The sequence below is a fragment of the Triturus cristatus genome, chromosome 4_2, assembly GCF_964204655.1.
Source record: "Triturus cristatus chromosome 4_2, aTriCri1.1, whole genome shotgun sequence".
Classification (NCBI taxonomy): domain Eukaryota; kingdom Metazoa; phylum Chordata; class Amphibia; order Caudata; family Salamandridae; genus Triturus; species Triturus cristatus.
In genome coordinates, this window is record NC_140586.1 from 803,286,882 (window position 1) to 803,306,598 (window position 19,717).

The window sequence follows — 19,717 nt, forward strand, 5'->3', positions numbered from 1 at the left end:
TTCATTGCTCCTCCCTGCACATTCCAAAGCTGATCTAAGTCCCACCCAGAGAGAGGCAGGCACGAAGACAAGGTAAAGGACGTGTGACTAAACCACTAGTGTGAGGGGAATGCAAGTAAATGTTCAATGCACTTTAGTGTCACAAAAAAGGTGTGATATGTGGCAAGGCTTTGCACTGGGCGATATCCCAGAGTTGCCACCATTTCCCATCAGACTTCTGCCTTTTGGCAGGCATGCGTGGTCCTCCAAGCCAGCCACCACATCGACCATCTCCATCCGCCTCCCAGTCGTTAGATACCCTCCATCACCGGATCCAGCTGAGGCCAAGTCTGCATCGCCACAGACGATGATGGCTGGAAACAGTCCATTTGCTAGCAGTGTCCTTGTCAAGGATCAAGTTTTTCAGAGAACAGGTTACAGTGAGCAGGTCCAGGGATGTGAAGGGGGATCAACAGGGGATCTCGAATTAGGTAGATGGAGGCAAACAGCAATTACTATTGAGCTATTGGGATAAGGTAGGAAGTTTGGAAGCATAATGGATGCCAATCTTGTGATATCATATCATATACTGGATCTGATGGTTCAGATGACTAATGCATCCACTGCTGGCATCAGCATTTAGCCTCATGGTCACAGGCTCGACTCCGCAAGAATACACTCAGACGTTTATCCTTTTGAGGTCACTAAAAGGAGTATTATACAGCTGAGTAATAAAAATCTGATGTTAGTGCGTACGTGTGCTTTCAAATGCGCATTTTGGGATATTCTATCCGCAGAGCTCCGTTCTGTTCTGTGTTCTGTTGTGTCCTCCCTGCCGATGAGTATCACTGACGGGCCCCTTTGGTCCAGTAGAAGGTGCTGGATTGAGGGTTCTGCCCAGTGGAGGCTGGTGTTCATGGGCGAGATGGGCGCCGCCCTGCCACCCTTGGGGATTAAAAAAATGTGAGCTGGAACACAGAGCAGCTAGCAATAAATTATGCTGGCTGCTCGGTGAACAAACATGGGCAAATCCGGGTTTTTCTTTGAGGGGGTGGGGGATGATTGCTCTTGGCTCAGGGGCCCTGCTGCACATGCTTTTGGCTGGGCGAAGATTTCTTCGACCTTGAGCCAGAAAGCAGAGCAGTGACGACACACAGATGGGCAGGATCTGTGTATCACTGCCAGAATACAGCTTTCAATTTGGGCGAATTTAGTAAAGCCCAGGGAGGAGTCAGAAGCTTCCCATTCATTCCAATGGCTGGGGGCAGGCCAGTCCAGCTTCGGTGAAAGTAGTGGGGTGTGGCAGGGGCCTCTGCCTCTTCCTGGAGAGAGACCCAGTAACAGTTGTTGTTTTAACAGTGATTGGTGTGCTGGGGTCTGGGGGAGGGGTCAATCCAAAACTTTCCAGTTTGTTTCAGTGCCGCCTGTCACGAGTGTGACTCGGAGCGAGAGAACATCATTTGAGCTCCTGGGACAGCGAGCACGGAGCACCTGCACTGACTAAGTAAGTGTTGCACACAGCCGAGTGACCACCTGACCCGACTAAGGTGACGATGGCTGCAGCTTTAGCACTGCAGCTTGAATGAAAGCGTGTGTGACAGGATACTGTGACTTCACTTGACTAATAGAAGGAAAGGAACACTGGCCGGGCCTTTGCACTTTCACGTGCAGCTGGCCAGACAGTGAAAGGCCCAGCCGGTGTTCCTAAATTAGTCACGCAGAAGGCTGGAAAGGAAAACCTGCTGCCCAGGCCTGGTGCTGCTGCCGCGTCGTGGATTTTCCTGCTTGCTTGACTGCTGCTCCATAAACTGTACTCCACCCTGTGTTGTTGCCCTGTTTTGGCGCAGGTCGAGATCAGGGCCAGATTTAAAAAAATGTTCACTTCAGAGCACATGGTTGGCTAACCAATTGCTTTATTTCCCCCTGCCCCTGCTCTGTTTGCTTAGGTATTCCCGGGATGCACTGGGGGGCTTTATCCAGCATATTACTATTGATAACAGCAGCTCATAGGGTGCTGATAAATGCAGTTCTTCTCACAAACAGCCGGATATTGGGAACTGCAGCCCACAGAGTGCAGCTTATTAAGATCTGCAGCTTGGACGTTGAAGTGCATAACAAATGTCGATGGGGTGGCCTTAGCGAATTTGGGGGCAAGGCAACAAGAAGTATGGAGCTGTTAGTGTAAAATCTGCATTCACTTGAAAAATGCAGTGTTAAGAACAACAGGTCACACCAGTCAGATATCGCGGGTGTTGAACTACACCTCACGCACAGCCTGTGATGTATTGAAATTTGCACTCACATTGAAATACTACTACTGCCTTCTGCTGCAGCTCGTTTGAAGGGCGTGTTATGGTTTGCACCGTGACCTCACACCAAAGAGCGCATGGTGTTTTCAGCCTGCAGCTCACTTTGAGAGGGTACGAACTGAGATCTTAAACTCACGCTAACAGCGCATGGTTATTATTGTACGGACGGGTTCTTCTGAGCTCAGGGGTTTGCATGGACAGTGCAGAGAAAAGAGATGTCCGCTGTGTTGCAAGCTTGGTTTGAATTTTAAAGGTCACTTGTAGTGAGATCTATGTTGCACACAGGACATGGTTTGTTGGCTACCACAGCTTTTATTAGCTTTAATGTAGCGCATGCTTTGAAATGAGTTGCCGCCTGAAGTTTATAACGGCCAAGTTTAAGAGATCCAGAGGTGAGGCTGAAGGCAGTGCGAGTTTCTCTTGCGTTGCCTGTCAGTGGCCCAAAAAGGTGTTCACAATCACAATGCATGGTTGTCCAGTCCTTGGCCTCTCTCTGCAGAGCACACACAGACAACCTCTGTCAAAGAAAATATGTGATTCTTACTGGTTTTAGGTGTATGTCAGCTGTTATGTTGTTATTTTTGGATTCAATAAGCTCAGAGAGACACCAAAATACCAGCTATGAGAATGACAGAAAAATAGTTTATGTGGTTAAGCCATGCCTATACAGAGGCCATGCTCCTTTTAGGGACCCCCCTACTTTTTTTCATCCCACTTAAAGCCCTGACTAAAAGTAAAGAAAATAATAAAGCGGTATGACTGTCCACACCTGTCGCGTCATAGCGCTATTATTTTCTTTCCTTTAAGCTACGTTGCACAGCAGCCAGCGAGCGCTTCTGTGCAACCTGTTTGAAAAACATTGATAAAGCCAATAGATCAGGCTTTGCCAATGCTTGTTTTTTTTTTTGTTTCTGTTCACTTTGGTTTCTCGGCCTCTGGATGCCCTTTCGCACCTTATTTCAGTGACGAGGCTGTGGGGAGGAGATTGGGGGGATGCAGTTCCGCGCAGACGGACATCTTGTGTGGAGAAGGGGAAATCTGCACAGCAACAGACCTGGTGGAACTTGAAGTGTAGAGTGGGGGGATGAGGGTCTCCCGGGGAGGGCTTGATCGACTCTTTTGGGATGAAAACACTTGAAGAGAAGATCTGTCACTTGTCACAAGTGACAGATCTTCTCTTCAAGTGTTTTCATCCCGATCTTGGGCCCTTAAAGACAAGATCTGCTGCACAGATAGCAGACACTGCTGCCAGGCGCCAGGAAGACCAGTCTCCCCTCCGCGCAGCGCTCTAGCTTAATGCACTGCAAATGGAAACACCACACCAGGCCTCATTTCCTAAAGGGTTGCTAATAACTCAGGAGAGTTCTTATGATAATACTGGTGGCTCTGATTCTGAAGCTATGCATCAGTAAATCCACGCTCGGTATCGCTGTTGTCCAGACTACTGTATTCAGATAACACAATGCATTGTAGGACGCACGTTCACCCAGGAGGCTATCGTGGCGCTGAAAACAGATGTTTATCGTTACCCAACTCAATGCTATTTATTTTATCTACCTGAAGGATGAAAGGCTTGGTGAACCTGCCAAATTATTTGAACCTGCCAAACAAGGCCTATACGGAGTGTGAATTAGGCAACTGAGACAGCAGTGAATTAGGCAACTGAGACAGCAGACCCTGCATACCAGAAAGGTTGTAAACATTATTTACACAGGAACTGGTCTTGTGTGACTCTGATTATACACTGCTAGTAACCTGCAGGCAAGTGTACAACATTTTTATCACACTCTCTCTAGCTTAATAAGCTTGGGAAAATAATTTCCTTTCTACCAGTCTCTACAGAAAGCTTATGAAGAATCCTGAAACAGGTGGCTGCTAACTAAGTGATGTGAGGTGTGAAGATAAGATTGTTATCAAATAGTATACCAAGATTTCTGGCAGCGGTGACAGGGACTGGAGGGGTGCCTAGTTCAATGGACCATTACGAAGAAGACCAAATAAAGGATTGGTTATCAAACAGTAGACTAGCATACTTTCACGGAAGTGCTCTTGGTTAGAGGTAATACTATAAGAAAAGTACACCACAATCTGTCTGTCATCAGCATTAGACCTAAAGGATCTAATAAGAGTAGAAAGAGGAGGCATGCACGTTAAATGAGGATCCTTGAGGTACTCCGCAGAAGGCTGAAATAGATTGAAACTCAGGGAGAGGAAAGGATCATGAGCTATTGGTCAGAAGTGAACTGACCCATCTAAGGGCCTGCAAACAGATACCATTTTCGGAGGCAGTATTGAGAGCTGCAAAGAGGTCAATTATGGCCACGGCCAGGCTGTATGGTCATGGGACACAGCAAGCAAGACTGTTTCAGTGCTATGTTGTGATCAGAAGCCTCAATGAGTATGGTTCAGTAGATTGTGGTGTTCTAGAAAGCACGGAAGTTGTTTATTAACCTCTATTGCCAAGATATTTTAGGGAACATGGAGCAGGAAAATGGGGTGATAATTGTTAAGCAAGTTGGTACCAGCTGTATGTTTCTAAAGAAGTGGTAGAACCATGGTATGCGTCCAGCTGGGAGGCACTTGGACAGCTGACTGAGCATGGTTACAGAGATCAGTAAAGGTAGGTTTGAGAATATCCTTTACTAATATGTCAATGTTGGGGGCAGAAGCATCTAGGTGTTAGCCAGACTTTATCGAGGTGAAAGCAGATTTGATTGATTCTTATGGAACAGGCAGATAAGAGCCCATGTTGGAGATAGAGGCCCAGGTAGATTTAACAAGAGAACCATGTGCTGCTGTATTGGGTGAAGCCAGGTTGAATTTTCAAGATCCTGTCTTGAATGAAGACCGCCAGATTGTCGAAAGGTTCATGAGAAAGAGACTCTGTTGCTGTAAGCCTTTAGAGGCAGGTTTGTTTTTTACTATTGTCAAAGTTTCTTCAGAGGAGGTCTTGGTGATGTCAATTTGATTAAAAATAAAATCGATACAGTCACTTATATTTTGATAATCACTGCTCTATAGATGTCTTTGGCATCAGAGAAGTTGGACTTTTTCCACTTATGCTGCAGTCCCTTGCAATTACATTTTGCTTCTAATATTTCAGGGGTAGATCAAGAAGCAGATGGTTTTGTCAGTGGCACAAGAGGGCTTGAGGGAAGCAGTGTGATCAATAGATGCGGAGAGCAAGAGAGAACATTAAGTACTGCGCTAGTGACATCTTCCCAGAAGTTGGGAGGAGTGGCACCTGTGACTTCTGATTGGTTCATCTAAGGCTCCTGATTACAATGTAGTGGTAGGGGATTGGCTAATTACAAAGCTAGTAAAGTTTAAAAAACATGTGTGCAATAAAATGTACCTTTAACTGAATGAGAACCATTCTAATAAGCTGACAATTCTTGACAGAGTTGTATTTAGATTACATTAGGGCACAGTCTAAATATAGGGACGCACTTTCTTAAACAACGACAAACATTAAGTGAGCAGCAAGACCTGCATAAGTCACATTAAGTCAAACTCCAAAAACGTATATACACTTTCGGGTCTGTAGGGATTCAACAAACTGACAGCCCATAGTTCCTCGTTTAATATTATTGTTCAAATATAAAGAGTGGAAACCAAGCTTTGTCACTTTAACATATTTGTGTTTATTTAACAATATTTTCTCACCTTGTTATCTACTGGGTGTGTTTTTATTTATTTGTTAATGCCAAATTAAAGTTTACATTTTATACTTTGTTTTTCTTTTGTACATTAAGGGCCTCATTTATGTGGCCCCTTGTGCTGCCGGAATGTCACTTTTTGTGAAGTTCCGTGGCGCAGGAGCTTGCTCCATATGTACGAGGCAGCACTAAGCCACTTTATTTGGCTTAAGGCTGCCTCGTAAATATGGTCCCCTTTAACACAGTTTTCTGCGTTCAATGGGTGTTGCTCGGGGCATTCCCAGCAACATCCTTGGCTGTTTGACACTGCCCCAGATTTCCGAGAAATCGGTAATCTGAGGCAGCGCCAAAAACTTACGCCGCCCCAGGGGAGGCGTAAGGGAGGCACAAGCACAACGCGGGAGAAATATCTTTATTTCTCCTTGTTTTTCCTTTTTCTATGTGTGTTGCCTTCTGCAGCACACAGAGAAAGAGGAAAAAGCCTCTTGTGATTGCCCGCAATGCAGGCACCCTTGCACCACGGTGCAACGGTGCCTGCATTGGCGCCCGGCAGCTCATTGTGTGCGTGTGCCGGGGAAAAGGACAGGAATGCGCCATATCTGATAGATACGGCGCATTCCTGCCCTTTTCTTTTGCTGTAGGGCAGCGCAGAAGGAAGGCCTGCTGTGCTGCCCTACAGCAAAACCTCATAAATGAGGCCCTAAATGCAATCTACTTTCTTCACTGATTTTGATTTTATTTCTTGTTATGCTCTACATTTATATATGTTTTAGTATTTATGTTTTCATTTAAAAATTAAACTTATTTTGTTAACTCCTTTTTCTCTATTGTCATTTTTTAAACACTTCATAAACCATATCTATCACTTTCACTATATCTCTGCTTTCCACGCAAAATCTTGTCATCAGGTTTGTATGTTTTACACCTCAATTTCTGTTATGTGGACCTTCTGTCTGTGTACATTTATAGTATACAAATGTTATATTTTACAAACTAAACACAGCTTGCTGGAATATAATTTCTGTTTGTCTGGCTAATCTTAAAAAAATTAAGGATGAACTGCAATCCTGGGATGGATCTCGTTCACCATCTAATTTTTAAAGTATTTGTAATGTACGGTGTTACCAATGGTGTGAGCCTTGATGACTTCATTAACCAATACAGTAAAGAGGCAGAGATGTGATACAGGTAGAAAACACTTAGAGGACCTGTTTCCAATGGTTGTGTGCTTGGCTTGGGGGTCATTTTGCAAGCAGACCAGTTAGAGGATTGGGCAAATGTTTGATATGTTTCTTATGTTTTCTTCTCACTTGTGCTTTAAAATGCTATATTTGGACCCCGTGTTTGTAACAATTTGCAGTAAATATGTGGTGTAAAAAGCCACCATTTGCATCCATTTTTTGAATCCCCCGCACCCTTCTTTTGCAGTTCGGGCTCGCTCGCTTCGCTCGCTCGTTAAACTACGATACAATTTTTCGCCCACCACTTTAAAAATCCACCAGCCGCCCCTGGTTCTGCCTCTAGCAAAATTAGATGAAAGAAGCAGGATGTTGCCTGCTGCCAGAAACCGGACTTTTGGAATGGATAGACTCTTGAGCTGGTTCTGGGATAGACGAGTACTGCAGCTGCGAGCACACTGAGATAAAGAATACGCATGACTAGCCTACCAGGACAAGAAGCAACACACATGCACACAATAACCCAAATGCAAGGCTCCCTCACTACATGCATGTGCAAGTTCTAATGAAGGGCTGTATGGGACCCAAAAGATATTACAGCCCGGCCCATGGGGCAACTCATGACTTGCCAGTGACAGTCTGTACACCCTCAGCAGTGCCTGGAGGACAAAGAACTGACAAAGGATGTGCTTCATAAAAGAATTTGTAACACAACATCATACAATGGAAATGCCTAAGAGGGTGAGGAATCAGAACTCATGAGCAATACCTGAAACTCATACCGTTCTTGAGATAACTGGGGTTGTACGCACATCCGCGACATTGGATAGTGACTTGGAGATGGATGAGCCGATCCTCGGGGTATCACTGTGCCGTGTCAGTTCTAGGCTGGAGGTGAGACAATAAATCCTTTGACGAGGAGGGCAGCAGTCCATTTCTCCTCTAAAACATTGGCAAGGATCCTCCTTTGTGTATCCTCTTTGTTCTATGCACACTTTCCTAGTTCATTGTCTCATTGTGTGAGTGCAGGCTCTGTGATGATTCTTCATACATCTGCCACTGGTTTCTTCTCCACTGTCATCTGGGATGGGTCTCTGTCAGAGGTGTCCTGGGATATGGTTCAAGGTTTAACTGTGCAGATCTCAACAGCTTCAATCCATCCTTGATGGCTTTCGGTTGAATCCATGCTGGCCGGATGGGCGGAGCCCTCCTGTGTGCCTGTTGTGTTCAGGCAGTGGCAGAGGGCATTCTAGAGGATGACAGGGAGGGCTGCATCCTTGCAGGTGGGCGTGATCAGCTCATAGGGATATCTGTTTAATACTCAAAATCTACTGTCCTTCACACTTGTACGTAGCATGCATTGTTCTCCCTTTGTTAATCAGGTCCAAATGACAGATAACCAAATTATTCCTTTTTCAGTAAATAAATGAGACTTAGACCTGGATAATCCTTTGTGAAGCGGTCGCACACATTTGGGTGCATCACCAATCCGTGTTTTGAAAAGGGGGTTTTGATCAACATCAATGACGATATAGTAAATGCCAAGGGTAGCGGGAAGGCCGTCAGGCACCCTGACAAGCTCACAGGCTTTGGGCAGCCCTGGTCTCTCGGCTGTGTCTTCTATCCACTGCTGAGAAGAAGAAGGGGAAGAAGAGCCAAGGAGTCGCCTTCATGGACCATGACAGCAGGTGTGGAAAAGACACTGCCCGGGGTACCAAGGGCCAATGCAGGGCTAGTGTCTGCCAGGTGTTTGCTTCTGCTCTGGATTGACGTCCATGGCTGGTTCTAGGGCCGGGCAAGATTAGAAATCTTCCTAGGGTGTCGCTAGACAGACACCACGTGCCCGTCACACACGACAAATCTCACACATCTGCTGTAGCGTCCAATTTATTACTTTCTTAGCATGGCAAATTCCTTGCCCAACAAACTGTTGTGATTTAGGCAGGGTGGAACTGAGTAATACATAAGGACCCCCGTAAATCACAGATCCAGCTCTTTGTGAGGCTGAAATCATGTCAGCCAAACAGTCGCCCACGTCACTACCCTACTCTGCACCCAGCCACCCTTCTCAATCAAGGATCTCCCTGGTTGAAAGGGACAGAGACGGAGGCGTCCCAGTAAATATAACTCAAAGGCATATTCCTAATATATAGATATGTCTTCACATTTGCATTTATATAACCTGTTTATATGGCAAGCTCCCTGCGCATCTCTAAATGATAGCTTTGAGAGTGCAAACATGCAACTGCCTCTGAGGGGATGGGGGGGGGGGGGGGCTGATAACTAGAGCTGGGGATGACAAAGAGGAGGGGGCAGGCAGAACAATGCGATGCTTTTTAGCACCCAATTACAGTGCGGTGATAAATGACCCGCAGGAATTCAAGGCAATTTACTGCAGGTCAGGCAGCGCCAACATCGGACTGGGTGATTGTTTATGGCTCAAAGCTTAAAACACATATACTATTGAAATAAATGCGAGAAATAAAACCCGGACGCCCTGCCTGCTGCTCGAGACAGATAGCCGGGGAAGGCTTTGTCCCCGTCCGCGAGTTGGACACACAGTTTGCCGCCCATTTATTCTCTCAATTCATGGCGCAGGTGGAATTGATCCATTGTTAAACCGCACAATTCTTCCACACACTTAAAAATTCAATTACTCTGTCATCCCCGGGAACCGTGCATTGCACTGTGCTGAAATATGGAACAGTGGGAAAGGGAGGAAGGCATTGAAATCGCATCAATCATTCCACTCGCCGTCCTGAGACCAAAAGAGACCCTCTGGTCTGCCTGCTCGACAGCTCAGTGCTGCAACTCCATGCCTGCTTATCATGGCCGCCATTTTGAAGCTAGGTCGGGTTCCAAAGTTTGATATCACGTTAGGAAGTGTCTATTTATACTACTGCCCCCCAGAAAGTACGTGACCTCTGCTACTTTTTCAGACACTATGAACTTTCTGCGCCCTTGGACAAATAGTACATAATCCAAAAACTTTCTAGCATTTGTGAACAAGAAGTTTCACTGCTATTAAAGACACAGAGGCGAGGATTATGTAGTCTACTTCCTTTAATCAAATAGCAGCCATATTGGAGCAATTAACAATAAACATAACACAAGGAGCTACATTACCCATAGTTCAGAGACAAAAATATCCACTCCCGTAAGTGGAGCTCATTGACCAATCATAGTCCCTTTTGACATATAAACCATGTCAGCCATCAAATAACTCCTATTTCTTGCTGCAAGAGGATCCTAATATCTCCATTCAATCGTTCATTCTTGATTCTGATCTGTGACTAAAGAGTTGGAACAAATTACCAACATATCCAAATGTGTTATTCAAATATGGGTGGGGAAAAAAATCCCACCAGAAGCTCAAGGCAATTTACATACAATTTTCCTCCCATCTGCCTCCTGTTGATATGATGCTGTCTCTTGCTCGCTGGCCAAAGAGGCTGGCATCTGGTTTGATTAATAAATATAGTGCCTGCCCAAAAATGGCCCGGTCATTCCAGGCTTTCATGTGGGAAAGCACCACTGAAGCTTTTATTTGACTTCTGAAGAAAGAGGGACCGTCTAGGCATAGGACAAACCTTTTCTGCAGATGCTTGATTTTCAGTTTTTGTAAAGGTCTCTAAAAATGTGGACCTGGGAAGACCGCTTGAATGGAAGACGAGAGGAGACCAATCAGGTAAACTATCCAATGGCGAGCGATTAACTCTTTCGCCAAAACGTTGCAAATCTCTTTCTTGATGGCTTAGATGTTTTGTCCCAGTGAAGAAAGAGTTGGTATGGTTGTATTTATGCAGAATCCCAGGAATTCTACTTGAGTGATCAGAGATAGGAAGGATTTGTTCTGATTCTGAGATCCTAATCTGAGTCTTGTGCCATGGTCAAGATATATAACTAATACCTACATAAGACATATACAGCATTCCCTGAGGAATTATACCACTAGCTCATCAATTTGGTGAACCACCAGGGGAATGAGGACAATCTAATGGGAAGTGGCAATCATTTTTAGGTAAAATTCTTACAGAGAATATGGTGTGTAGTTGAAAAATTGGAACTGAGAGATAATCTTTTTTAAATCTAGATGGACCATAAACCTTCTCTCAACAGATCTCTCAGGAGGTGACTATCCTCCATTTTGAAGTGTCTTTAGAGTATTCATAATTTGGATAGTTTGAGGTCGATAACTAAACTGTAACCACTTCCTTTGTGGTCTACAATAGCATCGATATTGCAATGTTCTGGATTGGGATTGCTTGAAGTTTTTTTCCCACTGTAAATCTCACTATTTGCCTCACATCAGGAATCCTGTGAACGGGGGTTGGGAGGGAATTCGGTTAGTGGAGCACCCCCTGCATCTGCTGCCTCTGTTAAAAAGGTGCTGATTGAAGACCTTTTTGAGAGCTGCTTGAGCCTTGACTGAATAGGCAAAGGTACTGACAAACTCTGTTATTTCTTTAAAGTAGTGTTCACCAAGTAATACACCTAGGGCCGCTTGCCCTGTCCTATTTGTGGCCATATCTCAAATTTTGGGTCAATGACAAGGAGGATGGACCTACAGCATTCCGTGGATAAAGCGCAGTTTGTGTTCCCTAATAAACAAATGGACTGTTGTGCCAAACCAGCTAGATTTGAGGATCAATAGAAGTCATTTGCTCCTTTGCCGAGAAGGGTAGAACCAAGATATAGGATATAGGTCCTGAAAGGTTAAGTTTATCTTGACAGGACCGCCCGGACTGTCAATACACTTTTTTGGCTCTTTTACATATTTTCTCAGAAAAGATGACAGTTTGGGCTCAATCTCTGAGGTTTCCTGACTTTGCCTTCGTGCAAAGGACGAGGGCATTCTTCTTTAAGGCAGTTGTGGGCCTCTTTTGCAAAAGGCTTACTGAACCTTGCTTAAACAAGAGGCTGTAGATTTTGCAGAGGGGATCCAGTCTGAAGAACAAGCGCGAATGACATCCTCTGGATCAAAAGTATTGAGGAGATCATAAGAGTGAGGAGGAGGATTAGAAAAACCTATCTCAGCCTCCTCCAGTAGCCTAGGGCATTTGGGAAGTGGCCACCAAATGCATTCAATGTCACCCTTGGGTGCACCAGAATCACCTATGTTATGTTATGCCATGTCATGTTATGCAGATTTGTAGAGCACAGTATCACATAGGAGAGTACCCTGGCACTGAGTAGTTGTGAGTCGTCCAGGTCTTTCAACCAGGTCCTGCATCTCAGATTCCTCTGAGTTTGCCATGACTTTATCCTCAAATGTGTTAGGCCTGTGGACCCTTAACTTAATCTTTAGTGGAGCACAAGGACACACCACTGAATAATTATTGGAATCCAGGGACCCCCACTGAATCACTACAGGAAGTCAGTGACCCCGGCCTAAGCATTTTAAATTAAATTAACCCTAAACCAAAACAAAAAAATACAGAAAAAAGCATTCATCAAACAAATACACAAATGATTTTATTTCGTTCACAAAAAATCAATGCTTTAATTTTATTGGGAAGGTTGGAGCTTTTTTCAACTAAATTGAGGTCCCTCATCGTCTATTTTATTTTCTGCGTAATGCGCTTGCACGGTTCCCACGACTCAATCTGAGGATACTAACTTAATTTTTAGCCTCTGATTTCAAATTCCGTCACATTTACAGAACGGTTTAAAGTGTTCAGTTGCAGATTTTGATTTTTACACCCTTTATTAATCCATTCATTTTAGTTCATCTTCAAAGCAGTCACCAAACCCCTGAGTTGTGAGGAGGGCCCAAGCAAAATAGAAATGGTAATGGTTGTTGGGTAAGGAGCATCAAGAGAAGATAGGATAGGGAAGCTCTTCCAAGTCCAAGGTGGTGACTTGCTTAAAGTGCTGCCAGGTGGTACACTTCAAGAGAGATTGTCAGGCAAAAGACCCTGACCCAGTAGCACACATGATAGCAAGCATGTTACCTGTTGGTGAAGAGATGCTAGAGGACCCAGTCACGTTCAACCTAGTAGCTATGGAGATCTGGGAGAGGAACCCAGATTCTCTGAAACACATTTATCCTAACATAATGGGGTTTGTGCAGGAAGTTAGTATTAATGGGAGGAAAGTGCCTGCCCTGAGGGATACTTGAGCCTTCCACACTATGGCTGAGAGGAAACACCTTAAGCCTTAGAAAATACTCCCTGGTAACGAGGATATCGGTTTGGTTGCCAGTGGAGAGGGCATGGAGTATCTGCTTGCCTGGGTGGAGATTGAGCTCAAGGACAAGGCAGCTATGATTGATGTTGAAGTAAGGGAAAAGCAAGATGCTGGATGTCTCTTGGGAAATTATTTGAATGCCCCTAGCTTGGTTCCAGGACCAGAAGCCTATATGGCTTGGGCCATGTCAGCTGTGTTGACCAGAGCACAGGCTGCACATCTGTCACAAAGTGGGATTGGGATTATTCTTGTTTTGGCTGGACTGGGACAAGGTAGTTTGCAGAAAAGGGTAGACTCTGGGAAGGCAGTGGTCATGGCTTCTGCTCCTGAGGATGAGGCTCCTGAAGTGGACCAGGTGCTGAAATCTGGGTCGCTTCTAGCAGGGCTGCAGGGTTTGGGGGACATTCCTAGAAATATTTCCGCAACGTCCTGGAAGAGTGCCCTACCCTTTTTTCTAGTGGCTGAGACTGCACAAAGACACAGAGAGGTTCTGTAGAGCCTTTCCTGCCTGCAAGATGAGACAGGAGGGAGGACAAAGGTACCATTAGTGCCTGTACCGGTTGTAGCTGTTCCATTTGAGAGAGTGGGCATAGACATAGTTTGTCCATTTGACCTCTTCACAGTGAGGCAACAAGCATATCTTGGTTGTGGTGGATCATGGCACCTGGTACACAGAAGCTGTTCCTCTGAGGAGCATAACTGCATGGGTGGTAGCGAAAGCTCTCCTCTGGACCTTTTGTAGGTTTGGATTTCCGTTATTGGTAACTTCAAACTGGGGAACCAATTTTATCTCCTCTTACATGGAAAAGATGTGGGAGCAAGCTGGTGTGGCATACTACTTCTCCACCGGGTACAAACCAATGCTTTGGTGGAGATGTTTAATGCGACACAGAAGAGCATAATGGGAACTCTGGCACAGATCCTCAGGAGGACGTGAGATCTTCCCCTGCCATGTCTCTTGTTTGCCTACTGGGAGTTTTCACAGAAAGGTGTAGGGTTCAGTCTATTTCAGCTTCTGTGTGGACAACCAGTGCGGGGTCCACTCACCGTAGTCAGTAAAGAGTGGAAAGGAACCTCAGAGTTTCCCTAGAAGGATGTGGTGGACTATGTGATTGGCATCAGGACATGGATGGCGCAATACATGAGTCAGACAAAGGCAAACCTTCAGGCTAGCCAACCGCTGATGAAGGAGTGATAAGACCAGAACACTGCACTGACAGGGTATCAGGAAGGTCTGAAGGTGTTGGTGCTAAAGCCTTATAGTCCCAGGCCATTGGAGGACAAATGGCATGGGCCATACAAGGTAGTTTAGAAGATTTCTGAGGTTAACTATTTGGTGGACACACTTGCCACAAATGCCATGAAGATGCTCCATATGAACAGGCTGAAGCCTTTCCTCAGGAGAGATTAAACAGTGAATGTCACAGCTATGGCAGAGTAAGTAGAAAAAGACTCATCCTGACTTTCTGTTTAGTGACATGAGGGATGGTGCTGTGGAACGAGTTCCGCTAGCTGCTGAGTTAACGACAGAACAGCAGAGAGAATGGTGGAACGGTTTGCCAACCTCTTCTCGATGCCTCCACGGTTGATACCTGTTTGTGTGCATGACATGGACACAAGAAATAGTCTGCCAATGAAGGACAGGATGTACAGTATGTGGGACCTGATTCAGGGGTGAATTAAGGCAGAAGTTGCCAAAATGTTGGACTTGGGGGTCATTGAGAGATATTGTTGTGATAAATTGGGTTGTTGGATGAGTGGGGTGAAAGCCTACTCAAGCAACAGCCACAATCCTTATCAGAGTGAACCACAAAAAGTCACTAAATTAACCTGTGCTTACAACAAATCAATCAATCAGGGGAATTGTAAGCGCACTGGGCGGAGGGGTAAGCAGTTCCGCTCAGTCAAAGAGCCAGATCTTGAGCGTCTTCCTGATGATGTTTAGGGAGGGGGCGCATCTGATGTCGATCGGGAGCTCGTTCCAAGTCTTGGCCGCGATGTAGGAGAAGGTTCTTTCACCTGTTCTGACTCTACGGATGCGTGGGGTTTCGGCAAGGGCGAGGTCGATGGATCGGAGGTTTCTCTTGGGTACGTGGAAGGAGATTCTCTCATTAAGGTACTGGGGTCCGGTGTTGTGGAGGCATTTGTGGGCGTTGGTGAGTATCTTGAAAGTGGAGGTTCCGTAGGTGTTGGGTGGTGTGTTTTTGTGTCAAGGGATGCCGAGGACAAGTCTGGCTGCGGTGTTCTGTATAGTCTGGACCTTGCGGAGCAGAGACTTGTTGATCCCAGTGTAGAGGGTGTTTCTGTAGTCCAGGCTGCTGGTTATGAGTGTGTGGGTGATGGGCTTCCTTGATTCCGGGGGGATCCACTTGAAAGTCTTTCGGAGGATTTGGAGGTTGTTGAAGCAGCTGGAGGCAACAGCGTTGACCTGTCGAGTAACCCTGGGCGTAGTTCGCGAAGTAGCACTTCGCGAAGCTATGCAAAGTGCACTCCGCACTACGCGAGCTAAGCGTAGCACTTCGCGAACTGCGTGGTACCTTGTTCGCACTGTGCCAGATGTCTTTTTCAATGATTGCACAGTGCGGACAAGCAACCGGCACTGTGCAATCATTGAAAATGGCATCTTGCACAGTGCGAGCTGTAGTTTTCTGCTGCTCAAGTAGATTGTTACTCGAGCGGCAGCTTTCTCAACGCGAACTGGTAGTTTCTCATCGCGAGCGGTCGCGAGCATACGCGACCACTCACAATGAGAAACCTGACCTCCTCGCGTTGGGAATCTCGCCGGGAGGTTTATTTTCCATGCTCGCGATCGCCAACTTGATGTTGCTGATCGCGAACACGGAAAAAGTCTCGCCGGGATGTCATTTTGCTTGCTTGCGGTCGCCAACTTGACGTTGAGGACCGCGAGCAAGCAAAAAATGACCGCAGCACTACGCAATACTACGCTACGCGTGTTCGCACTGTGCTACGTGCAATTCGCATAGTGCGAAGTAGCGCGAACTTCGCAAACTACGCGAGCGTAGCGTAGTGCTTTGCCCAGGCTTAATGTCGAGTCGAGTACAATGCTGAAGTTTTGGGTGTGGTTCATGGGGGTGAGGGCTGCAGAGGGCAGTGGGCTACCAGGTGTTGTTACATGCCAGGGACGAGGGTCCGAGGACGAGGACTTCTGTCTTCTCCGAGTTGAGCTTCAGGCAGTTTCTGCTCATCCAGGATGCAACGCCCTTCATTCCTTCCTGGAAGTTGAGTTTGGTGGTGATTGGGTGCTTGGTGAGGGAGAGGATGAGCTAGGTGTCGTCGGTGTAGGATACTCTGCTGAGTACGTGCTGTCTGACGATGGCGGCGAGGGGGCTATGTAGATGTTGAAGAGCGTGGAGCTGAGCGATGATCCTTGGGGCACTCCATAGTTTATTTTCGTGGGTTCAGAGAGGAAAGGTGGCAGTCTGATTCTTTGGGTTCTGCCGGTGAGGAACGAGCAGATCCAGTCAAGGGCAGTTCCTTGTATGCTGGCATTATGGAGTCTGGCGGTGAGTGTTTGGTGGGAGACAGTGTCGAACGCTGCAGAGAGGTCGATTAGGATCAGAGCCACGGTATGTCCTTGGTCGAGGAGGGTGCGGATGTTGTCTGTGGTGGCGAGTAGAGCGGTTTCGATGCTGTGGTTACTGCGGAATCCAGATTGGAAGGGGGCAAGGATGGAGCTTTCTTCGATGAATTTGGTTAGTTGTGCATTGATGGTCTTCTCGGTGACTTTGGCTGCAAAGGGGAGGAGGTAGATTGGTCAGTAGTTTTTGAGGTCAGTGGGGTCTACTGAGGGCTTCTTGAGCAGGGGTCTGACTTCTGCTCGTTTCCAGTCGTCGGGAAAGATGACGGTCTTAAAGGTGGCGTTGATAGTGTGTCATAGTTCGGGAGCAATGGCAGTGGCGACTCTGTGGAAAATGTGCGGGCTCTCAGGCTTCACAGAGAGGCAATGTGTAGAGTATTTATGAAGTACATAACGCCGCACTGTGCCCAATCCAGCATGGCATGCAACCTTCTTACATATGTACATCTATTAATAAAGCCAACACATGTTGTAGTTTTGTGGTTGATGTTACCCACAATTTTGTTACAGTTACATGCATAATCACCTTTTTCTCACAATCCATGGTCATAAGTTTATGACACTGGTCATTGATCATAATTGTGAACTGTCATACATTGTGTGTCATAAATCATTTGCATTGCTTGTCATAAATCCTTTGCTTGTCATAAAGCATTTGCACATCATAGATTCATAAATAACCCTGACAGTTGGTTGTTCTGCTCTTTTGCAGCCGTATCTCATTTCTTGCCACTTCTGGGTCATATAATTGTTCTGTTGGTTTCCACGCCACTTGCGTGTGGGGGCTAGCCTCTCCCCGGAGTTAGGCCCCAACTCGCTACCTTGCTAGTCTCTTTTGTGCCCTGCCATCTGGCAGGTCTGGGCTGCGAGCGCCATCTCCGTTGCTACCCCGTTTTGTCAGGCCTACTAACCCTACAATAAGGCATCCCAAAGTGAGTGCCCCTCCTTCTACATATTGCCCTGTCGGTGTGCCTCCATAACCAACCACTGTACCCCCTCTTATCAGCCACGCCATCAGGGAGGCTAACGTCTTCCTGCGGCTCCACCCTGCATTGTTTGTGTTTGTTCTCTCTTTTCTTTAGGTACAGCCTGCCAATGCCATCGCACCCCACAGGTTGTCCCAAAACACCTGAATTCCTTCCTCCGATAGGAGAACCCCATCATGCCCATAAAGTTCCGGGCGGCCTGGGTTGATGAGGCCATGCATGATGTTCTCTAGGCCATTGGTCCTACAAAATTTGCCTACCGCGATGTTCAGCTTTCTCCCCGAGTTTCCAACTTCCACGTCACACCTGCCGGCTGATCAACTAGGATCATCTTGAAGACCCCAGATGCCCCAGTTAAATCTGTATGGATGGCCTGGAGGAGCTCTTTCCTCCCCAGCTGGGCGAGGTCATTCCCCCGAGGTGTATTGTCAAGATGTCCAGATGCCATGCTGCATCCGCCTGTAATTCTTTGAGTACTGCTGGCAGTTGCTTCCATCTCATCCCCGGGTGACCCAACCATCGGATGCATGTGTTGACCAGCCTGCCCTTCTGCTTGTGGCCTCCGAGCTGCCACCATGAGTGCATCTGGGATACAATAGAGTGGCCCACCACCCATACCAGTCGCGGGCTCTTCCCTGCTGAGGCAATAAGCACAATGTCAGTTGACCGTGCGATCCTGGCGCCGTGCCTCCACACGGCCCCCCGTCTCCATGTTGCTAGGTCCTTCTACAACAGCCAGGGTGTCATGTAAGATCTGTATGCCTTAGAACACCACCTGCCGATGGCCTTGATCCCTGCCTCGGTCATCCCATGTGGGCTGCTGAGGTCCCTGACCCGATCCTAAATGAATGCAAGCTAAAAGCTTGCTGACCTTCAGGAGACTCCTCAAGACCTGGCTGTTTGAGCAGTAGCTGCCCCCCACCCCCACTCAGCGCCTTGAGACCCTCACGCGTGAGTAGCGCGCTCTACAAATATTTTGATTGATTTGATTGATTGATTGAAAAGTGGCTGGTGTGAGCCCTGTTCTACTCAGGGCTTGGCGCATGACCGCTGTGAACTGAAATTTATTTAGGAGATTCCGATCCCTCAATGCACTGCAGCCTTACCACTGCCCCTTTGCAGGCCTGGTCAGTTTTTGACTGTCTAAGCAGCAGCTCAACCTCTGTCACGCTGGGTTTGAAGTCGGCCACCGGCAGGCAACGCACTGCCGGGCCTGTCTTTGCTTGGGCTACGAGCTCGCTGAGTCGAAATGCCCCAAAGCATGCGGTTGCGAAGGGCGACTTGAACAGGTTGACCTCCAATGTGTCCCTTGCTATCTCTCCCAGTAAGTCCATGAGCAGGGTCAATCTTGTAAAGTCTATGGGTCGCCGGTTGTCTGTTTTTTTTCCATCAGATCGCTTCCACCCCTTCATAGCTGCTTTAATATAGTGAGAGGCGGTGGGGTCCTGAGCAGTGACTATCTTGGAGAAGTGCGCTATTGCTGACAGGTGGGCCTACGCCCAGGATCTAGACCTTCTGTTTGCGAATGCCCACTGAATGAACCGCTCCACAGCCCTCATTGTTTCGCCTGCATGTCCCAATGTTTGAATTGCCCCTATTTGCATCCCTGTTCCTGCATATTTCCTGTAGCCTTTGGCTGCTTCAGGGGTGAGGGCCTGTTTCACTAGTACCAACAAGTCCGTCCCACCAGGACCCATAAATCCTCTGGGAAGGGGGTCATATCCCATTCCACCCACGGTGCCAGCTCCCTGAATCTGTTCATCTGTGCGTGTGAACGGGTGTCCGCCACTGCGTTCTCTTCCCCTGGTACATGCCGTGC

At 46.8% G+C, this 19,717-nt stretch overlaps 1 long non-coding RNA gene across 1 annotated transcript in view; it reads left to right on the forward strand.

Moving 5' to 3' along the window:
* The first annotated feature begins 1,418 nt into the window (after positions 1-1,418).
* LOC146835087 (uncharacterized) overlaps positions 1,419-19,717 on the forward strand; it is a 137,922-nt gene continuing 119,623 nt past the window's right edge. The window contains exon 1 of the long non-coding RNA XR_014960377.1: positions 1,419-1,483. This is a non-coding gene — a long non-coding RNA (uncharacterized LOC146835087). The remainder of the gene's footprint in view (positions 1,484-19,717) is intronic.